Source organism: Girardinichthys multiradiatus, chromosome 11, assembly GCF_021462225.1.
Source record: "Girardinichthys multiradiatus isolate DD_20200921_A chromosome 11, DD_fGirMul_XY1, whole genome shotgun sequence".
Classification (NCBI taxonomy): Eukaryota; Metazoa; Chordata; class Actinopteri; order Cyprinodontiformes; family Goodeidae; genus Girardinichthys; species Girardinichthys multiradiatus.
In genome coordinates, this window is record NC_061804.1 from 42,004,261 (window position 1) to 42,027,205 (window position 22,945).

The window sequence follows — 22,945 nt, forward strand, 5'->3', positions numbered from 1 at the left end:
GCCTGTGCAAACTAAAGAATTAACATGAGATTCATTGAAGCTCAGGTAGCTTGGTTCACAAGAATTAAACCACTAAATTATGCTCCAGTACCCAATTATGGATCAAATTACTTGAGACAAGGAATCTGAAACCCAGTCACTTAGATTTGATAGTGAATTGGACAGAACCAGATGCAGTTAACAAATTGATTTGCATTTTTCTATCAGGCAATGTTGAACTATTTAATTGCTAGTCTGTCAAGCTGCATTGCAGAAGATATCATCTGCTTTACATTACATTAAGTCCATAAACAAATCTGTTTCAATGTTTATCAAAAACCCGATATGTACCATAACTTGTCAATAAAATTAACTTCACCTGAAGCATGAATGCTTTCAATAGTTACGCAGTACTTGCATAACAATTTTACCCAAAAAAACACACTGACGTAATGCCACTGTTACTTAAGGTCAAACTCCACCTCCTCCGCTCTTATTGTGGTTTGAAATAATTCTTTTTGTTAGAATTGCCAAGAAACCCAACAGATTTACTTTCACAAGTGTCCCCTCCTCCAGGGGGAGCCCGAGGCGTTCCCAGGTCAACGGAGAGACATAGTCCCTCCAGCCTGTCCTGGGCCGTCCCCTGGGCCTCCTCCCGGTGGGACAGGCCTGGAACACCTCCCAAGGGAGGCGTCTAGGAGGCATCTGGTATAGATACCTGAGCCACCTCAACTGGCTCCTCTCGATGTGATGGAGCAGCGGCTCTTCTCCGAGCTCCTTCCGGATGGCATAGCTCCTCACCCTATTTCTAAGGGAGTGCCCGGCCACCCTACGGAGGAAGCACATTTCAGCCGCTTGTATCTGGGATCTCGTGCTGTCAGTGATCACCAAACGTTCACGGCCATAAGTGAGGGTAGGAATGTAATTTGAAGAACCAGTAATTTGAGAGCTTCGCTTTTCGGCTCAGCTCTCTCTTCACCACAACAGACTGGCACAGCGTCCCCATTACTGCAGCAGCCGCACCGATCCGTCAGTTGATCTCCCGCTCCATTCTCCCCTCACTCGTGAACAAGACCCCAAGATACTTGAACTCCTCCACTTGAGGCAGGAACACCTCTCCAACCTGAAGAGGACAAGCCACCCTTTTCCGGTCGAGAACCATGGCCTTGGACTTGGAGGACCTGATTTTCATCCCAGCCGTTTCACACTCGGCTGCGAATCGCCCCACTGCATGCTGTAGATCTTGGCTAGAGGGGGCCAGCAGGACCACGTCATCTGCAAAAAGAACAGATGAACTCCAATGGTCCCCAAACCAGACCCCCTCCGGCCCTTGGCTCCGCCTAGAAATCCTGTCCATAAAAGTTATGAACAGGACCGGTGACAAAGGGCAGCCCTGCCGGAGTCCAACATGCACCAGGAACAGGTCTGACTTAGTGCCAGCAATGTGTACCAAACTCCTGATCCGCTTGTACAGAGACTGGATGGCCCCTAATAAAGGGCCCCTGACCCTGTACTCCTGGAGCACCCTCCAAAGCGCACACAGTCGAATGCCTTCTCCAGGTTCACAAAATGCATGTGGACCGGTTGGGAAAACTCCCATGAATCCTCAAGTACCCTGCAGAGTGTGTAGAGCTGGTCCAGTGTTCTGCGACCAGGACGAAAACCACACTGCTCCTCCTGAAGCCAAGGTTTAACTATTGGTCAGACTCTCCTCTCCAATACCCTGGCACAGGCCTTTCCAGGGAGGCTGAGGAGTGTGATCCCCCTATAGTTGGAACACACCGTAAGGTCACCCTTCTTATGGAGGTGGACCACTGCCCCGGTGTGCCAGTCCAGAGGCACTTTCCCCTACCACCACGCAATGTTGAAGAGGTGTGTCAACCATGACAGCCCCACAACATCCAGAGACTTCAGGTACTCAGGGCGGATCTCATCCACCCCCGAAGCCCTGACACCATGGAGCTTTTTACCACCTCAGTGACTTCAGCCTGGGTGATGAAAGAGTCCAACCACGAGTCCCCAGCCTCTGCTTCCACCAGGGAATGCGTGATGGCAGGATTAAGGAGATCCTCGAAGTACTCCTTCTACTGCCTGATAATGTCCCCAGTCGAGGTCAGCAGCTCTCCACCCCCACTGTAAACAGTGTTGGCAAAACAATGCTTCCCCCTCTTGAGGCGCCAGACGGTGTGCCAGAATCGCTTTGAGGCCAACCGGTAGTCCTTCTCCATGGCCTCACCTCACCTCACCTCACCCGTCAGCCGCCTCAGGAGTCCCACAAGCCAACCACAGCCGATAAGACTCCTTCTTCAGCTTGACAGCATCCCTTACTGCTGGTGTCCACCACCGGGTTCAGGGATTGCTGTCGCGACACACACCGCAGACCTTACGCCCACAGCCAGGTGTGGCAGCATCGACAATAGACATGGAGAACATGGTCTACTATGTTCACCAAGAAGGCAAGGTACTCTGCACTACCGCTCGGCCCATAGGCTGAAATGACAAACTGAGACCTGTCCCCGACCCAAAGGCGCAGGGATGCGACCCTCTCATCCATTGGGGTAAACCCCAACACGAGACAGCTGAGCTGGGGGCCAACAAGCAAACCCACCCCAGCTCACCGCCTCTCCCCGCGGGCCACTCCAGAGTAGAAGCCGAGCTGGAGCAGCGCTTGAGGTTCACTGCAAGCCAAGTAAAGATCCTCAGGACGACTGGTCTCCTGTATTCCTCTCCTGAGCTGATGGAGAGGATAAGGCAGATTGAGATGGAGTATGAAGCAGCAGTAAGGCTGTTTTACTGCCATCCTCCATCGCCCACATCACGTCTCCAGGGTGCTGCTGCAGAGCACCCCACGTCAAGTCTCCATGGCGCTGCTGCAGAGCAGCCCATGTCAAGTCTCCAGCGTGCTGCTGCAGAGCAGCCCACGTCAGGACTCCAGGGAGCTGCTGCTGCTGCAGAGCAGCCCACGTCAGGACCACAGCCTCACCCTGACTCCAGGCCAGACACACCACAGCCTCAGCCTGACTCCAGGCCAGACACACCACAACCTCAGCCTGACCCTAAGTCAGCCTCAACCCCCTCCACACGGCGCAGAAGACGTCGTAAGAGGGATGCCCCGGCTCAAGTCATCGGGGGCCCCGCGACGCCTCTGCTCACGCCACTGAGGGTCTCGGTGACGCTTCAGCCCCTGCTCACATCACTGAGGGTCCGGCCGACGCCTCAGCTCCTGCTCACGTCACTGAGGATCTTGCCGACGCCTCAGCTCTTGCACACGTCACTGAGGGTCCGGTCGATGCCTCAGCTACTGCTCACGTCACGGAGGGTCCGGTCGACGCCTCAGCTCCTGTTCCTAGTCTGCAGGAGTTTAAAGAACATTTTGTCCTCGTTCTGGCTTTTGAACCCAGAGCTGAGGGTTCGCCAGACTCTGCTTCGGCCTCTGAGGGTTCGCCAGGCTCTGCTTCAGCCTCTGAGGGTTTGCCAGGCTCTGCTTCAGCCTTTGAGGGTTCGCCAGGCTCCACGCCTCTGGAGTTCCACAGAGTGTCTGGGAAGTCCTCTACTCTGCTCAGTCGGCCTCCACGTCTTTGGTGCAAGCCTGGTCGCCCGCCTGAACTCTGTGCCTGCTCGAGACGACCTCCTGGTGGCCCGCCTGAACTCTGTGCCTGCTCCGGACAACCTCCTGGTCGCCCGCCTGAATTCTGTTTTTTTCACTTACCATCACGCTGCCTGCTCGTCTGCATTCTGGGGTCCAATTCCAAGTAAACCGTGACAGAACCGTGACAGTGGTTTAGTTTTGTTAAATCTGCCTATCAAGAAGAAACATTAATACTCCAATATGTAATATTCCCTGACTTTAGTTGTGTATTAAGGGAATTGTGGAAATAACAATTAATTGATAGAACTTCAAATTTTAAGTAATTTATAAAATAATCTGAAACTCGTGAGAAAGAAGTGATCAACCAATTACCTGAGAGACAGAGGTTTGTGAATTCTGGAGAAAAAGTAATACATATTCCGCATGAAGACTGATTTCAAGTTTTGTGTTCATGCATTTATGCATTTAATATCTTTAGTTTGCCTGATTGCTGCCGCTAGTGGTTCAATTAAAATAGCAAATAATGAGGGGGGAAAGTGGGCATCCCTGCCTGGTGCCCCTCTGAGGACAGAAGCTGGAAGATGTTTGGTTATTTGTCCTGATACATGCTGCTGGGGAACTGTATAATATTTTTAACCAGTTTATTAAAGAATGTCCCAAACAGAATTATGCAAGGTTGCAAAACATTATTTCCAGTTTACTCTATCAAATGCATTTTCTGCATCTAGAGTCAATATATTTGTCTTAATGTTTTTAATGTAGGAATAGTCTATTAAATTAAGTAATCTGACAGTGTTTTTGCACTGAAGGAAGTTTCGTTCTTGAACCGGTTTGGTTGGCATGCCTTCAAACATTAGTGCTTTGTTGAGTACCAATGTGCATTTCTACCAGTTTTGCGAACCAAGCATAAGTCATCAAGAGTCGTGGGGAAGCTTGGTAGTGAGACATCAAAACTTGCTGAGCTGCATGGAATGTTCTTTCTGATGCAAAAAGAAAGCACCCATAAACTATAGCTAATATAGAAAAACAGACAGGTACTCCGTGCAAGAACGAACAACGTCACATGGTACAATGTTTTTATTTGTATATGTTCATGTGTTTAATGGAAATAAGTAGTTATACAATGCATGTGTAGTGTGTTTTTGCAAACATAAATACAGATCCTTCTCAAAATATTAGCATATTGTGATAAAGTTAATTATTTTCCATAATGTAATGATGAAAATTTTACATTCATATATTTTAGATTCATTGCACACTAACTGAAATATTTCAGGCCTTTTATTGTCTTAATACGGATGATTGTGGTATACAGTTCATGAAAACCCAAAATTCCTATCTCACAAAATTAGCATATTTCATCCGACCAATAAAAGAAAAGTGTTTTTAATACAAAAAAAGTCAACCTTCAAATAATCATGTACAGTTATGCATTCAATACTTGGTCGGGAATCCTTTGGCAGAAATGACTGCTTCAATGCAGCGTGGCATGGAGGCAATCAGCCTGTGGCACTGCTGAGGTCTTATGGAGGCCCAGGATGCTTCGATAGCGGCCTTTAGCTCATCCAGAGTGTTGGGTCTTGAGTCTCTCAACATTCTCTTCACAATATTCCACAGATTCTCTATGGGGTTCAGGTCAGGAGAGTTGGCAGGCCAATTGAGCACAGTGATACCATGGTCAGTAAACCATTTACCAGTGGTTTTGGCACTGTGAGCAGGTGCCAGGTCGTGCTGAAAAATGAAATCTTCATCTCCATAAAGCTTTTCAGCAGATGGAAGCATGAAGTGCTCCAAAATCTCCTGATAGCTAGCTGCATTGACCCTGCCCTTGATAAAACACAGTGGACCAACACCAGCAGCTGACACGGCACCCCAGACCATCACTGACTGTGGGTACTTGACACTGGACTTCTGGCATTTTGGCATTTCCTTCTCCCCAGTCTTCCTCCAGACTCTGGCACCTTGATTTCCGAATGACATGCAGAATTTGCTTTCATCCAAAAAAGGTACTTTGGACCACTGAGCAACAGTCCAGTGCTGCTTCTCTGTAGCCCAGGTCAGGCGCTTCTGCCGCTGTTTCTGGTTCAAAAGTGGCTTGACCTGGGGAATGCGGCACCTGTAGCCCATTTCCTGCACACGCCTGTGCACGGTGGCTCTGGATGTTTCTACTCCAGACTCAGTCCACTGCTTCCGCAGGTCCCCCAAGGTCTGGAATCAGCCCTTCTCCACAATCTTCCTCAGGGTCCAGTCACCTCTTCTCGTTGTGCAGCGTTTTCTGCCACACTTTTTCCTTCCCACAGACTTCCCACTGAGGTGCCTTGATACAGCACTCTGGGAACAGCCTATTCATTCAGAAATTTCTTTCTGTGTCTTACCCTCTTGCTTGAGGGTGTCAATAGTGGCCTTCTGGACAGCAGTCAGGTCGCCAGTCTTACCCATGATTGGGGTTTTGAGTGATGAACCAGGCTGGGAGTTTTAAAGGCCTCAGGAATCTTTTGCAGGTGTTTAGAGTTAACTTGTTGATTCAGATGATTAGGTTCATAACTCGTTTAGAGACCCTTTTAATAATATGCTAATTTTGTGAGATAGGAATTTTGGATTTTCATGAGCTGTATGCCAAAATCATCCGTATTAAGACAATAAAAGACCTGAAATATTTCAGTTAGTGTGCAATGAATCTAAAATATATGAATGTTAAATTTTCATCATTACATTATGGAAAATAATGAACTTTATCACAATATGCTAATATTTTGAGAAGGACCTGTAATGTTACTGGCAGGTTACTTGGGATACTATTTGCTTTTCATGTGAAGATGACTGCTTTCATGGTGCTCTGGGGGAACATCATAGATTTTGATATATTTTTATAACCCCACCCTGACTACTTGTACTTCTCAGCAACTTTGTCCCTGACTTGTTTGAAGAGCTCCTTGGTCTTCATGATGTAATGCCTCTTGCTTAGTGGTGATACCGCCTCTCGGGCCTTTCAGAAGAGATGTGTTTATACTGGCAGATCATGTAACACTTAAATTGCACACAGCTGGAATTCCTTTTACTAGTAATATGACTTTAGAAGGTAATTGGTTGGACTAGAACCTACTAGGGGCTTCATAGCAAAGGGGTGAATACATATGAACATGCCAATTTTCAGTTTTTCTTTTTCTAATGTTTTATTATATATATATATATATATATATATATATATATTTTTTTTTTTTTTTTTCACTTCACCAACTTAGACTATGTTTTTAATAAGATTAAAAAACATTTAAATTGCAGGTTGGAATGTAACAAAAAAAGCATAAAGCCATACTTTTGCAAGGCACTTTATGTCCCGTTGCTTTCAGTTTTTACAGGGTCAGAACTTATGAGGACTTTTAACATTGCTTATGAGGCACACAAACAAAAAAGTTGTCTGAAAGCTTTTTTTGATGTAACAAGGACCTATGGTAACCTTCTATTAACATTGGATGACCATAAAAACTGCTAACCGCTCTCTCTCACTCAGAAGCCAAGTAGGAATCTCAGCCTGGTGTTTCTACGGTGAGTCATCAAAGAAAAAACCTGCACCCCCTCACTGTCACTGTCACAAAAAGGTAAAATACATTTAGACTAAAATGAGGTTGACTCATTCCTTTTCTCACCCTGGTTACCACACACACACACACACACACACACACAGAGGACACCGTTAATGATTCAGGTGAGTGCCTGAAAGACAAGCAGTTTCTTGGTGACAATGCTCCAAGGACAGCAATGGCAGACTGCTTGCTTGTATCAGGTGTTGGTGGATAGCTGATGATGTCACTCTTAAGCCATATGGTACGTGGCGTTGGCTGGAGCAGAAAGGTCATTAAAGTTAGTCATGATTATTCACAGTTGTAGCCCACACATGGAAATATCAGGCAGTGAGTCATGTCAAGTTTCACACAGGTTACATGTCAGCATACATAGAAGCTTCCTGGACATTTAGTGAAGTGATGTGCTGCATTGTGATCTTCACTGCTTTGTACAAGAGGAGCCCCATTAGATTAAACGAAAGCTTGAACATAGAAGTCTTGGTGTCCCTTCACTAACTCACCCTATGTTTCCAGATTAATTTTAGAGTTTTATAGCTTAGTTTGAATAGAATCAATCAATCAATCTTTCCTCAATCAGCACCTTACTCACAACATAACTCAAGGATCTTTACTAATGAGAAAAAGTGCCCCCACCACATTTGATTCCTGAGACTGACTGTGCCAAAATGATGTCACATTTTCTCATTCATCTTATCCAAAGCAAATATATCTCTATTTTAGTAACCCAGTGTAGTGCTCATGTCTAAATCTGTGTTTTCTAGATATCCCAACTAAAAGGTTCTGGAATCGGCCCTTCTCCACAATCTTCCTCAGGGTCCGGTCACCTCTTCTCGTTGTGCAGCGTTTTCTGCCACACTTTTTCCTTCCCACAGACTTCCCACTGAGGTGCCTTGATACAGCACTCTGGGAACAGCCTATTCGTTCAGAAATTTCTTTCTGTGTCTTACCCTCTTGCTTGAGGGTGTCAATAGTGGCCTTCTGTACAGCAGTCAGGTCGGCAGTCTTACCCATGATTGGGGTTTTGAGTGATGAACCAGGCTGGGAGTTTTAAAGGCCTCAGGAATCTTTTGCAGGTGTTTAGAGTTAACTCGTTGATTCAGATGATTAGGTTCATCGCTCGTTTAGAGACCCTTTTAATGATATGCTAATTTTGTGAGATAGGAATTTTGGGTTTTCATGAGCTGTATGCCAAAATCATCCGTATTAAGACAATAAAAGACCTGAAATATTTCAGTTAGTGTGCAATGAATCTAAAATATATGAATGTTAAATTTTCATCATGACATTATGGAAAATAATGAACTTTATCACAATATGCTAATATTTTGAGAAGGACCTGTACATTGCATGTCAAGCCACTTATAATCAACCAATCAATCAATCAATCAATCAGTGAATCTTTACTTTTACAGCACTTTTCTAACAACATAGCAACGCAAGGATCTTCGCAAATGAAAGAAAAAAATGACACCCACCCAAAACAACAAGTTGGAATGAAAATAAAAACAATAATACAAATAATAATATTAAACCAACAAATCAACAAACTCACATACCATAAATACCATATATAACATGAATTTATCATTTAATAATAGTGATAAACATTTTAACCAAATTTCAAAGATCAGGGGCAAAGGTGTATGTGTAGAAGTGTATTTGTGTTGAGGGGTGAGCAAGGTTGTTACCTGGAGGTGTACAGTTGTTAGAGTTGTGAGAATGGTAGAAAGTCTGCAACATTCAGCACCCAAGAGCAGCAAAGGACAGGTGGACACAGCTACGGAAGATTGTAGCATCCCCAGGCAGACAGACAGAAGGCATCACCCCTGGGCAGCCATACAACCCACAAAGATGTATGTCATCAGTGAAACAGCAGGCCCCAGAGGCAAGAGGCACAGGGTGAGATGTCATGCACCAAACACCCTCTAAACAGCCATGTCACCATCCCCCACTGTGCAGACCAAGCCCAAGGCCCAGTCCCCCAGGTAGCCTGCACAACCCCTGGCAGCAAGACTGCTCAATAACAAGCAGGAGAGGGTCCCCCAGAGACCCCAACACACTGGGCAGGCACCAACCAGCAGCTGTAGCTGTAACTCAGAAGGACCAAGGGTGAGAAGGCACATTACCACCCTACATGATGAGCTAACCCCAGGGAGGTCAAGAAGGAGGAATGCCCTCCAGAGCCAAGCTTGTCCCCCGTGGCCCACAGGCCATCCTCACACCTCTAGTCCCTGTCGAACCAGCAAAGGCACAAGGGAGGAGTAGAACGCAATGCCTTCTGTGCCAAGCCCGTCCCGCCCATGGTGTTTGCATGTGTCTATGGTAATATGCATTTTGTGCACAATCCTGCTGCTGACAAGTTAACATTTGGAGATTGGGTCTTCATTGCGGACCTTTATATTAGTATTAAAGGAATACAAATAATACTTTACCTTTGCTCACCATTTCCACTTCGGTGGTTTCCAGTTTGGTTCCTTAACCAGAGGTCTGGGAGACTGATGGTTCTATGCAGTATTTTAGCCGTTCCATGGACTGAAATCCGGTATATTTTGAGCAATTAGTAATCCTTCTTCTTCCAGTTACTTGGGATTGCTAAATCTTCTCTTCTCTTCTCTTCTCTTCTCTTCTCTTCTCTTCTCTTCTCTTCTCTTCTCTTCTCTTCGCTTCTCTTCTCTTCTCTTCTCTTCTCTTCTCTTTTAGTCATGACCCAAAGCTCATGACCATAGATGAGGGTAGGAATATAGATCGACCGGTAAATTGAGAGCTTCGATTTTGACTCAGCTCTCTCTTCACCACGACAGACCACTAAAGCGCCCGCATCACTGCTCACGCAGCACCAATCCGTCTATCGATCTCCCGCTCCATTTTTCCCTCATTCGTGAACAAGACCCCAAGATACTTGAACTCCTCCACTTGAGGCAGGACCTCCCCCCGACCCGGAGGAGGCACTCTACCCTTTTCCAGCTCAACTCCATGGCCTCGAACTTGGAGGCAGTGATTCTCATCCTGGCTGCTTCACACTCGGCTGCAAACTGCTCTAGTGAGAGCTGTAGATCACGGGCTGATGAGCCAATAGGCCCACATCATTTGCAAAAAGCAGAGACGCAATCCTACAGCCACCAAAACGGATCCCTTCAACACCTTGGGTGCACCTAGAAATTCTATCAATAAAAGTTATGAACAGAATTAGTGACAAATGACAACCTTGGCAGAGTCCAACCCTCAATGGAAACGAGTCCAACTTACTGCCGGCAATGCGGACCAAGCACTGACACCGGTCGTACAGGGCCCTAACAGCCCGTATCAAATGGCCTGGTATCCCATACTCCCGGGGTACCCCCCCCCAAGATTCCCAGAGGGACACGGTTGAACGCTTTCTCCAAGTCCACAAAGCTCATGTAGACTGGTTGGGCGAACCCTCCAGGACCCTGCTGAGGGTCCAGTGTTCCACGGCTCTTCCTGAATCTGAGGTTCAACTATTCGACAGACCCTCCTCTCCAAAACCCCTGCATCGACCTTACCAGGGAGTGTGACTCCCCTATAGTTGGAACACATTCTACGGTCCCTCTTTTTGAATAGGGAGACCACCACCCCGGTCTGCCAATCCAGTGGAACTGTTCACGTGATGCTGCAGAGTTGCGTCAACCAACACAACCCTACAACATCCACAGCCTTAAGGTACTCTGGGCGAATCTCATCCCCCCCGGGGCCTTACCGCTGAGGAGGTTTTTAATCACTTTGGTGATCTCAGCACCAGAGATTGGAGAGCCCGCTCCAAGGTCCCCAGGCTCCGCTTCCGTTAGTGGAAGACGAACCGATGGGATTAAGGAGGTCTTCGAAGTACTCTGCCCACCGGCCGCAGATCAGATGACACGACAAAGTCAATCATCGAACTGCGGCCTAAGGTGTCCTGTTAAGCACATTTGGACACACTTATGCTTGAACATGGTGTTAGTTATGGACAATCCATGACTAGCACAAAGGTCCAATAACAAAACACCACTCAGGTTCAGAACGGGAGGGCCATTCCTCCCAACCACACCCCTCCAGGTCTCACTGTCATTGCCAACGTGAGCGTTGAAGTCCCCCAACAGAACAAGGGAGTGCCCCAGAGGGGCGCTCTCCAACACCCCCTTCAAGGACTCCAAAAAGGGTGGGTAATCTGAACTGCCGTTTGGCGCATAAGCACAAACAACAGTCAGAACCCGTCCCTACACCTGTAGCTGAAGGGAAGCTACCCTCTTGTTCACCGGGGTAAACCCCAACGTACAGGCAGCTGAGGATCAGACTGCCGAGGTCTCCACCTTCGGCCGCCACCCATACCAAGGTAAAAAACATTTTTATATAAATCCAAGCAGCTTTTGCTCAGTGCATTTATAACGTAGCCTTTAAAGGCAGACGCTACTTAAAATTGGTAGTAAGCCATATGTTGATATTTGTATAATATTATAAGAAATCCAGTGATTTCCATTTCTTGTGCTGTGTGTATTTCTTACAAAACACCTGGGGCATTGACAGCATCAATTGTTGTCACATAAATAAGAATGGCCTGTGGGTAAGAAAATTGCCAGAATTGCCAAAACTAGCCAAGATTGTAAAGATAGAGCCCTCCAAGCTTTGCTAAGTTTATTTGTCTTAAAAGACTTACATGGTCTGGTTTAAAAAGACTTAAATGAATTTTCTAGGAACAAAATTAAGTCCTTAGACTACAGTTTTCATTTAATTATGCTTTCCAGAAAGTTATTCAGCATGATTGAAATTGACTTTGGCAGTCATTAAATAATACATACTGTACATTAGATACCACCCTCATACAGAGAAGTGTTAAAAGGATGGCTCCTTTCCACAGATTAGGCTTTCAGAGGAAATACAGAGCTTGTAAAAAAAACTCTGCTTTTAATAAATACATGAGCTTTATAAAAAAATGAAAAGCCTACTGAAAATGCACAAAGTTGAGAACTACTTTTACAAAGTAGAAGCCTGCAGCATAGAAAGCCACGCTTCATGTGACTGGAGGATTAGGTCTGAAAGCTGCATGGCGGATGAGTTATTTTCTTCTCTGATGTGTTTGGAGTTGAACACAGGAATTCATTTTGAATCACATATTCAGCATCTCTGGTACAGGCCAGGCTGAAACCCATCCCCACATAACACATGGCCTGTCAGTCAGGTCAGTCACCCAGAACCAGCAGAAACTCTTATGAGCATTGATCTGCAGAACAAAAAAATAAAAACCTTATTAGAAAAAACAAATTTGTTGAAAAATACATAAATTGAACAATTGTCCTTTAACTGTTTGATTTTAATGCTCCTCAAAACAAGTTAAATCTCTGTTACCTTTCACCATTCAGTTTAGGATTTAGTGCTGAAAAATAAAACATAAAAAACTAATTATTAAAACTTATATATTAGTAGAATTGTTTGTGTATATTTGTGTTTGTTTCTATTTCTATGTGAGTCAGAACATTTGCAATACCAGAGAAAAGAGATATTTGGTCATATAAATCCAAACATGTTCAAAGTTCCTTGTGATGTCAAAGGAAGCTTGATCAAACATTTTCATAGAAAAAATCAACTCCAAGCAAAAATTCAGGGATGTTTTCCAATCCAGTCTTAAGTACCTGATTGGAGTATTCCAGTGTACATCAGACCAAATAACCTCATAAATAACCACAGCCTAAATAACCATAGTCAAAATAAAAGTTCTAACAAAACCAAACGGGAATTGACCAAACAGGTTCAGCCCAAACAGGCTAAGATCAAACGGACTCAAACCAAACTCGACTCAAACTCGAACCAAAAGGGCTATGACCAAACAGCACCAAAGCAAAGGGGTTCAGACCAGAGTCCAAAACAAAAATAACTCCCAATAAACAAAACAACAAAACCAAAGTCCATAATCTCCAGGGGCGCATAACAAAATCCAGGAGGCTGATGATCCGGAGACCTGCGACGAAGTAGCCGGCGAAGTGGTTGATGATCCGGAGGCCGGCAGTGACGAAGTAGCCATCGAAGTGGTTGATGATCCGGAGGCCGGCAGTGACGAAGTAGCCATCGAAGTGGTTGATGATCCGGAGGCCGGCAGTGACGAAGTAGCCAGCGATGAAGGAGCCGATGTCTCAGAGGTCTGCGGCAAGGATGCAGGCGCCTCGGAGGTCTGCGACGAGGATGCAGGCGCCTCGGAGGTCTGCGGCGAGGATGCAGGTGCCTCGGAGGTCTGCGTCGAGGATGCAGGCTGCCTGGAGTCCGACAGCGGAGATGCCAGGCAAACCCACGAAGCGAGGAGTCAGGCAGTGTATGAAGTGGCGAGATCCTCAGAGACTTGGCCCTGGCGTCCAACTTGGACCCAGGCAGAAACCCTGAAGACTTGGCCCTGGCGTCCGGTTCGGAGTCAGGCAAAGAGTCAGGCAAAGAGTCTCCGGCAAAGAGTCCGGCAAAGAGTCCGGCAAAGAGTCCGGCAAAGAGTCAGGCAAAGAGTCAAACAAAGAGTCAAACAAAGTCAAAAAGTCAGTCCGTATCTCCAGTAACACCCCCCAGAGGAAACTGAGCAGGTGCTCAGGACCAGGTCTTGGAGACAGCCCATCCATGGGCTCCACCGAAGCATGGTGTGGGAATGGAGGCAGCCCGCCCACGGGCTCCTCCGTGTCATGACGAGGCTCTGTGGACCGGGCGACGGCCGGCTGAGGCTCCGTAGATCCGGCGGCGGCCGGCGGCGGCCGGCGGCGGCCGGCTGAGGCTCTGTAGGCTTAGCTGCATGCTGTGAGTCCAGAGGCATGGCTGCCTTAACGGCCACGAGAAGAGGATCGAAGGGACCTCCAGCGGAGAGTGGAGCTGGAGCGTCTAGCCATCCCTCTGCAAGAAACTCATCTAGTAAAATAGTGTGCACGTCAACCAGATCCTGAGGATTGCTAATCAAGTGAGGAACACACTCTAGGCAACGTGACTTCATAAGTTCCTTCTTGATCTCCTACAACCCGGCCTGAACCCATGGCGGAGCAGGAGGTCACACCGACGACCGGAGACCAGCAGAGGGCATGACGAGCTCAGGTGCTGCTACTGCTGCTGCTACTGCTGCGGACGTGGCAAGCTCAGGCGCTGCTGTTGCTGCAGCTGTGGACGTGACGAGCTCAGGCGTTGCTGCTGCTGCAACTGTGGACGTGACGAGCTCAGGCGTTGCTGCTGCTGCAACTGTGGACGTGACGAGCTCAGGCGTTGCTGCTGCTGCAGCTGCTACTGCGGACGTGAAGAGCTCAGGCGCTACTGTTGCTGCAGCAGTGGACGTGACGAGCTCAGGCGTTGCTGCTGCTGCGGACTGCTTGCGGCGCCGGCGACATCTCCGACGAGATGGGGCAGGCTCCGAACTGGGAGAGTGCGCTGCAGGCAACTCTGGCTCCAAAAACGAGGAGGAAAAGTAGACTGGAGCTAGTGACTTACTCCGGGGATGAGGAGAGGGTCTGTGACGCAGCAGACCGGTACCCGGAAGAGGCCTAGCCAGTCTTGTGCCCCAAAACGGTGACCGCTGCTCTCTCTCCTCCTGATCCTGACGTGCGCTCTTCTCTGCGGCACGTCAGAAATACTCAAACAAGGTAATCATCTCTGGTTCTGCTTGGTCCTCTTTTTGGCTGGTTCCTAATGTCGAAGAAGGACTGTGGGTCGGACCAAAGCGCAGACAAGAGCTCGGTAGCCGTATCATAGTTACTTCCTTGTTTATTCATAAAAGTCCAAAAGGTAACAAAACACACTGCAGGGATGAAACAAGGACTAGATCAAAACTTGCGCAAACCTGCAGGTACTCATAGCAAGGCATAGCATAGTCCAAACGAAGCATAGGTATCCAAAGCATAGCATAAACGAAGCATGAACAAAGCATAGACATAGAAACGTAGCATAGAAACGTAGCATAAACGAAGCATAGACATCCCCGACATAGAAACAAGGAACCAGCGACCACAGGCATTAACAAGACCATAATATTGATTCATACTGCTTGTTTTAATTTCTACAATTTATCTTATCTTTATCATCCCTTTTCTGTGAAGGTGTGGTAAGGCGTATTCGTCACTTCCTGTTTTTACTGTTGCACTCGGTGGATTGTTTGGCGTGTGAAGGCTCTCTCGTTTGATCTGATTTCTCTCTACTGTGATACCTCTTATTTGTTCTCATACATAAGCACGTGAAAACACATACTTTCTGTTGCTGCATTTAACGTTTGGGGACTCTTACACGGTTTTTTCTAGTAGTGGTAAGGGGTAGCTAGCTTAGCGTTAGCGTTAGCTTTAGCTCCACCATGGCTACCCGTTCTGCTGTTTTTCTCTCTGAGTCTCCACTTCTCTCCTGCTCTTTGTGTCAGACATTCAGTTACTCCTCTGCCTCCTTTAGTGATAATGGTACGTGTAGTAAATGTAGCATTTTGTAGCTTTGGAAGCGAGGGTGTTGGAATTGGAGGCCCGGCTCCGTGCTGTTGAAAAACCAGCAGATAGCCGAGGCCCCTTAGCCTGCGCGGAGCCACCGAGGGCAATAATTCTGTTTCTTCTCCTTCACAAATTGATTCTCTTGTTGATAGTGTTACTTCATCATTGCGTGGTGCATTAGAAAATGCAGCCCCCTTGGGGACTCTTACTCTCACTCACTTAAAACTGTGCACATATATTTATATTATATTGTAGATATGTTTATACTGTTTAATTTGTATTGTATTGCACTGACTACGCCAAAACAAATTCCTTGTATGTCCAAAAACGTACTTGGCAATAAAGCTTTTCTGATTCTGATTCTGATCTGATTCTTGAAAAAGAAGGTAATTATTCATAGCTGGCTGGCTCCCTGGTTTAATTCAGAGCTGCGTACTTTAAAGCACAATGTTAGAAAATTGGAGAGAAAATGGCATTCTACACACCTAGAGGATTCCTACTTAATCTGGAAAAATAGCCTACTGTTGTATAAAAAGACACTTCGCCAAGCCAGAACAGCTTATTTCTCATCATTAATAGAAGAGAACAAGAATAATCCTAGGTTTCTCTTTAGTACAGTTGCTAAACTTACACAGAGTCATAGCTCTGTTGAGCCATCCATTCCCTTAGCTCTTAGCAGTCATGACTTTATGGGATTCTTCTTAAATAAAATTGATTCTATTAAAAAGAAAATCTTTGACATACTCCCGAAGATGATTACTTCATCCTCAGCAAGTGAGACAACATTGGAAGTAACTGTAGAACCCGATGTGTGTTTGGACTGTTTTGATCCTGTGGAACTTCCTGAATTATCAGAAATATTAGCTTCATCTAAACCTTTAACTTGTATGTTAGACCCAATCCTGACCAAATTATTTAAGGAAGTGTTCCGTCTGATTACTGGCCCCATTTTAGGTATGATTAATCTATCCTTAGTAAATGGATATGTACCACAAGCTTTTAAGGTAGCTGTAATTAAACCTTTATTTAAGAAACCTTGATCGAGATGACTTAAAAAATTACAGACCTATATCCACTCTTCCATTCTTATCTAAAATTCTTGAGAAAATAGTTGCTAATCAAATGTGTGAGCATTTACAAAGCAATGACCTGTTTGAAGAGTTTCAGTCAGGTTTCAGAGCTCACTTTCAGTCAGGTTTCATAGCACGGAAACAGCTCTGCTGAAAGTCGCTAATGATATTCTTATGGCCTCAGATAATGGACTTGTGTCTGTACTGGTTCTGTTAGATCTCAGTGCTGCATTTGATACAGTCGATCATAATATTCTCTTAGACAAGCTGGAATATGCTGTAGGGATCAGGGGAACAGCGCTAGGCTGGTTTAAATCTTATTTGTCTGACAGATTCCAGTTTGTTCATGTAAATGATAAATCATCTTCAAACTCCAGGGTTAATTGTGGAGTACCACAGGGTTCAGTACTTGGGCCAATTCTCTTTACTATATATATGCTTCCAAAAGGTAAAATTATCAGGCAGCATAGGATAAATTTTCACTGTTACGCTGATGGTACTCAGCTTTACTTATCCATAAATCCTGATGAGCCCAACCAGTTAGACTACAAGCATGTCTTGAAGATATAAAAACTTGGATGACTTTAAATTTTCTGCTTCTAAATTCAGACAAGACAGAAGTTGTCGTCTTTTGTGACGGAGCAGTTCTGTCCCTTCTGTTGATAGAACGCACACACCTGTTCACACCCACACATCGCAATGCACGTGCTTACACACCCATTCAACTACATGTCCCTCGCAGTGTATGACAGCCCCAGCCAGATCGCTTTACACATTCATCTTTCCTTCTTGTAGTCCGTGGCGACCAAGGATGCACACTTGGAGGCACACGTAGAAATCAGCACTCATACATTCATCTTTAAACATAACGACATAAGTTTGTACTCACTCATGTAGCGTTGTCCGGCAGCCTGTGCCGGCTTGAGTAAAAGTGGGCGTAACGCTTCGTCCTGTTTATAAAGGAAGTCGGTACTCTTCCGCCAGAAAATTTGATGGTAGATTATTTTTAACTAAAGAAAACCAAGAGCTTCAGAATGAAAGCAAGAAGTTAATATTGATTGTTTTTGGGGTCATTAATGTTTTGGTTTTTCTATATAGTAAAATAAATGATTAATTGTTGGCTGATCTGATTGTGGGGTGGGGCTTTGGGTTTATAAGAAGAGCTTCTGGCTCTGCTGGAGTCACTTTGGCCTGGTTACAGAGGAGGTAATGTTGATGGGCAGCACTAAGAGAAAGATAAAGAGTTGTAAAACTATGTATATATCCAATTTTTCTTCTCATTTTTCCTGCTACTCTGCACTTCAGTTTTGGGAGGTGTGTAAATAAAAAGCTCAACCTTCAGATGCTGACATGCCCTCCGTGATTTTATCCACTTTTTGGAGTCAAGTTGATGGTGTCCAGGCCCACCACAAGAGCAACTAGAAGGAACCCACGACATCTTCGGACCTGAGTCTTTAAAAAAGAAACTGCTTAGTCAATCACTTAACCTGGATGGCATTAAATTGACCTCCGGTAATAAAGTAAAAAACCTTGGTGTTACTTTTGACCAGGACATGTCATTTAAATCCCATATTAAACAGGTTTCTAGGATTGCCTTCTTTCACCTCCGGAACATTGCCAAAATTAGAAATATCCTGTCCAGGAGTGATGCTGAAAAACTAGTCCATGCATTTGTTACTTCAAGACTGGATTATTGTAATTCGTTACCATCAGGATGTCCACAAAATGCAGTTAAAAGCCTTCAGCTGATTCAAAATGCTGCAGCAAGAGTTCTGATGAAAATTAAAAAGGGAGATCATATTTCTCCTATTTTAGCTTCCCTTCATTGGCTCCCTGTTAAATCCAGAATAGAATTTAAAATTCTCCTCCTCACATATAAAGCTCTTAATGATCTAGCTCCATCATACATCAGAGATCTGATTGTTCCATATGTTCCTAACAGAGCACTTCTTTCTCAGACTGCAGGTTTACTGGTGGTTTTTAGAGTCTCTAGAAGTAGAAAGTGTGGAGATATATTATGTGTGTGCATTATTATTATTATCATGTTCATAACCAGTGTGGGAAATAAAATGTATTACCTGTGTTAGTGGCCTGCAGAATTGTTATTGCACAAACTTGTCCTTGAGTGTGGTGAAGCAGAAAAATACTGAAGAACTGTAGGGGTGGGAAAAGGATGTGAAAGGATTAACGGGCCAAGTACTCCCTTCTTATATCAGTAGATACGGGATGCAGCTGGGAGACAGGAACATGTCCTAATATGGTAGGCAGGAAAGGTTTTTACGTGACTATATATGAGAAAAAACTGTAAACAGGGCCGCTGCCCATTTTCATGTGTGTTTTAATAAAAGCAATGTGCCCAGTGAGAAGCTCTGAAGTCGTCTTGGTGTGTGTCCTGATCACATGAAAGCTTCCCTGGTCCAGGTACTTTGAATTCAATACAACGGTGTCTGAGTGTGTTATTTCAATGGGTGTGAATTCTTTCAGCTTACGGTGAATAAACGAACACGCAGAAGACCTCTCGGAGGGGGTGTTTCAACAAAAGGGAGGCAGATCCTTTAGTTATCAGGCTCCTCTCCTGTGGAACCAGCTCCCAGATTTAGTCCGTGAGGCAGACACCCTGTCTACTTTTAAGGCTAGGCTTAAAACTTTCCTTTTTGATAAAGCTTATAGTTAGAGTGGCTTAGGTTATCCTGAGCTATCTCTGTAGTTATGCTGACCACGTTCACTCTCTTTGCTATATTCTCTCGCTACTCTCCAATTTTGCATTATTTGCTGTTATTTCAGCTTTTAACTTTATGTTCTCTCTTTTCTCTTCCTAGAAGCTACACTCTGTGTCTACCTGTGACACCTTTCTGGAGAGGGGCATCATCCAAGCTTCTGCTGGCAACAACTTAATGCTCATCCTCTACCGATGATCCGCGTGGCCCTGTCTTTCAGTGTTTAACCCTTTCTCTCTCCTAGATATAGCTACTGACTGAGCTTCTACTGTAACTAACTCTATGTGCTCTCTTTCAGACTCTGACCTTGAAAACTGGCTCAGTGTTTATCTGTTCTTTCTTTCTAGACGAAACGACTAATGGAGCTACATCCATTAACATTTACTTTTCCTTCCTATAGAAAGGACTCCTGGATCAGTGCTTCTTTTTTCTTTTTGTGTCTCTGCTCTGTTCTCTCAAACCCCCAGTCGGTCGTGGCAGATGGCCGCTCACACTGCGCCTGGTTCTGCTGGAGGTTTCTTCCTGTTAAAAGGGAGTTTTTCCTCTCCACTGTCGCTACATGCATGCTCTGTATGAGGGATTGCTGCAAAGCAGTGGCGGATGCTGGTCTTTCAAGGAGGGGAAGCTCAATTTCAACATCGCTGATTCGCTGATTCGCTGTCAATCAAAAAGGGATTCAGCCTCAGACAGATCATCCAATCATCATGCAGAAGCTGAGTGTTCAGGCCAGCCGAGGCCAGCCCACTGCCCCATAGACCCCCAGAGACGCTGAGAGTCCGATGGGGGGGACTATGCCCAGCATTTTTGCTTCACTATTGAACTCACTGTTTAAAGCCGCGTCGTTACCAGTGATAAGAAGCTGATTCTGAACAAAAGTTGAGCGCATTGTAGCACATATTTAGTCAATGACATGTACACACAACAGTATATATTTGATCACTTATTTTTTGACATTTTAGGTCAGGCTGAGCTTCCCTTGCAGTCTTAGAGCAATCGCCACTGCTGCAAAGTTAATGCCAGTGACTGTCCACTGTCTCTACATGCTCATTCAGGAGGAGTGACTGCTACAAGTGTCGGACTCCATGCAATCTGCTGGGTTTCCTTAGAGAGAAAAACTTTTTATCCAATTTGAATAAATAACAGAATCTGACTGCACTGTTCAATGGTTAGGATTAATTGGAATATATGTACCTGACTTTTGTGAAGTGTCTTGAGACAACATGTGTTGTAAATTGGCGCTATATAAATAAACTGAATTGAATTGAATTGCTTGTTTTAATTTCTACAATTTATCTTATTTTATATCTGTAAATACATTTCAGCAACTATTTAAATACACTACTTGAACAAAACAACATTTAACTTTCTGCCACTTTTATGTCTTAGAAACAACGAGAAATGGCTAAGAGAAGAGCTGGGTGAGCAGTAGGAATGATTCCCACACATTTCCTGATTTAACTTGAAGAACAAAGAGAAAATTTTATAAAGATCAAAATAAATTGAGCTACTGAGCTATTGAGCACAGATTCAAGACACCCTGTGCCAGATGCAGCAAAGCAGCCCCAGAACATAATAGAGCTTCCTCCATGTTTCAGAGTAGGGACATTGTTCTTTTCTTCATATGCTTCATTTTTCCGTCTGTGAACATAGAGCTGATGTGCCTTGCCAAAAAGTTCAAGTTTTGTCTCATCTGTCCATAGGACATTTTCCCAGAAGCTTTGTGGCTTGTCAACATGTAGTTTGGCAAATTCCAGTCTGTTTTTTTAATGATTTGTTTTCAACAATGGTCTCCTTGGTCGTCTCCCATTAAGTCCACTTTGCCTCAAACAACGTCGGATGGTACGATCTGACACCGATGTTCCTTGAGCTTGAAGTTCACCTTTAATCTCGTTAGAAGTTTTTCTGGGCTCTTTTGTTCCCGTTCGTATTATCCGTCTCTTTGTTCTGTCATCAATTTTCCTCCTGCGGCCACATCCAGGGAGGTTGGCTACAGTCTCATGGATCTTAAATTTCTGAATAATATGTGCAACTGTAATCATAGGAACATGAAGCTGCTTGGAGATGGTCTTATAACCTTTACCTTTAACATGCTTGTCTATCATTTTTTTTCTAATCTCCTGAGACAACTCTTTCCTTCGCTTCCTCTGGTCCATGTTGAGTGTGGTACCATGTCACCAAACAGCACAGTGACTACCTGGAGCCCTATATATAGGCCCACTGGCTGATTACAGGAATGTAGACACCTGTGATGCTAATTAATGGACACACCTTGATTTAACATCTCCCTTTGGTCACATTATTTTCAGGGGTACCATGATTTTTGTCCAGGCCTGTTTCATGAGTTTATTTTTTTCTATAATTCTGTTGAAGCTTGTTTGAAAAGCAATGTCTGACTTTCATTTGTTCATTTTCATAGAATTTTTATTCATTATTACCTTTGTCAGATTCAAGTTATTTCTGTGACCATTGTGGGTTTTTCTTTCATTAACCGAGGGGTACCGACAATTTTGTCCACGTGTGTAACTGGTGGGTTGCTGGTTCAATCCCTCGCTATGTCTGTCTCAGTCGATGCGTCCTTGGGCAAGACACTTCACCCGCCTTGCCTACTGATGGTGGTCAGAGGGCTGAGTGGCACCTGTGTATGGCAGCCTCACTTCTGTCAGTTTGCCCCAGGCCAGCTGTGGCTGCAATGTAGCTAACCACTGTCAGTGTGTGAATGGGTGGATGACTGAAGGTAGTGTGAAGGACTTTGGAGTCTCTGGGGACTTGATAAAGTGCTATACAAGTACAAGTCCATTACCATTTCACAATTTACCAGAGTTACAGGCATGGAGCAGCGAGGAAAACAGTGACATGCAGCAGGTAAACCAACAGTAGGATCCACTGGTGAGCAATGAAAACCAGAGAATTTAAAAACCAAGGCAGGGTAGGGAGATGACCAATGAACTAAAAGATCTAATTAGATCCAAAAGGGAACTGCTGGTGGCGGGGAGAATGTAAAGAAACTGAAGGAGGTAAGCTAATTAACACAGAAGATTGTGTACACAGGAAACCCAACCCCAGGCCAGGGAAGTAATATCTAAACACAAGAATGAAGACATCAAATTAAACTTCTTCCACAGTTCCAAAGATTCCTCTCTCTTTATGCTCCAACCTATCCAAACATGTATTTATTTTTTTAAAGAATTTTTACATATCTTTACAAACCAAATCTTCTTTTTAGCCTTCTATTTAAGCAAGATAGACATACTATAGAAACTAAAAATGGAAGAAATAAAACCAAAAACTGACTAAAAGGAAGACTTTATCCAAAGTGTTATTTGTTGTTTGCTAAATAATGGATAGTTACTGACGAGGTTTTAACAACGTTACTGAAATGATCCTGAATAGATTTGTCATATTACTGGAAGCCATCAGCAGAACCTCCTACTCAGTGGAGGTAGGATAGACCTGGAGGCAGACTTGGCTCTGACGGAGGATGGATGCTCTATGAGCAAGGCTGACTGACTCAGTTGAATATTAACCTGCTATTGACGGAGTTAGCATGTCAATAGTGGTGAATCATACTAAATTCACAGATTATCGTAGTCACTTT